The 1,212-nt window shown below is 44.0% G+C and overlaps 1 non-coding gene across 1 annotated transcript; it reads left to right on the forward strand.

Moving 5' to 3' along the window:
* The first annotated feature begins 240 nt into the window (after window positions 1–240).
* Window positions 241–312, forward strand: TRNAH-GUG (transfer RNA histidin (anticodon GUG)). The gene has a single exon. It is a non-coding gene; the product is annotated as a tRNA-His (tRNA).
* The last annotated feature ends 900 nt before the right edge of the window (window positions 313–1,212 follow it).

The raw sequence follows: 1,212 nt of genomic DNA on the forward strand, positions 1-1,212 counted from the left end.
CTCGTAGCGTGGGCTAGCGAAATGTCTATGAATAGCACCCTTAGTGATTTAAGACGGCGCTCAATCCGTCGGATCCTGGCTACTTAGTCACTCGTAATGCGTGGCCCTCTGCACATTAATGTGTTGGACATTGTGCCACTGTCATATATTTGTGATGCAGTGCATGAGGGTTGGCCACTAGAGGGAACCTAAGAGGTGGAACTTAAACTGAGAGGATTCAATCCGGCATCGGAATGGGAATCCGGCGTGGCTTAGTGGATAGAGCGTCAGCACGTGGAGCTGAAAACCCGGGTTCAAATCCCGGTGCCGGAGAGAATTTTTCTTCGTTCCACCCATCCTTCACCATAATCTTAAGATGTTCGAATAAAGTCATAAACGAGGAAATACTTAAGATATTGGGAACAAATTGATTTCATGGAAATACAAGCTCCTTGCACACGTCATACCTAGAAAATTGCACTTGCCTACCTAACTTCTTCTGAACAACGAGCACATTGTCTTCACATTCAAATCCTTACAATTCATAAGAAAACAATGTAGGTCTATATTAAATAAAAACAGGCATTTATATTAAATAAATACAAAACAGCAGTTTACTCAAATCCTTCATCAGACGTATAAGTAGCGATGTAGTGTACATAAGCCTACGTGGCTGTACCAGTAATAATAATCTGTCGCGCGACAGCCCATGAAGGGTCAACCCTCTCCAGCCGATTGCTGGCCTCACGCCCACAGAGATGAACGATCATCCAACAAGTAAGGGAGTAAGGTATGGTGAGTACGATGATCCTCTCCTCCGTTACAGCTGGTTTTAGAAACCGGATTTCGTACCTATGGTAGCTCCCCAAATTCATCACGATGCTGGGTGGACACCGGTGTTGTACAGTGGTCAAATTTTAATGAGAAAATTCCTTCCTCATGAGGATTCGAACCAGGGCTCATTTCGTAATGCGAGTCCTAGGCAGGATGGCTTAATAATAATAATACTTACTTACTTACTTACTTACTTACTTACTTACTCACTTACTGGCTTTTAAGGAACCCGAAGGTTTATTGCCGCCCTCACCTAAGCCCGCCATTGGTCCCTATCCTGAGTAAGATTAATCCAGTCTCTACCATCATATCCCACCTCCCTCAAATCCATTTTAATATTATCTTTCCATCTACGTCTCGGCCTCCCTAAGGTCTTTTTCCCTCCGGCCTCCCAACTAA

This window comes from Periplaneta americana, chromosome 7 (genome assembly GCF_040183065.1).
Source record: "Periplaneta americana isolate PAMFEO1 chromosome 7, P.americana_PAMFEO1_priV1, whole genome shotgun sequence".
NCBI classification, from domain to species: Eukaryota; Metazoa; Arthropoda; class Insecta; order Blattodea; family Blattidae; genus Periplaneta; species Periplaneta americana.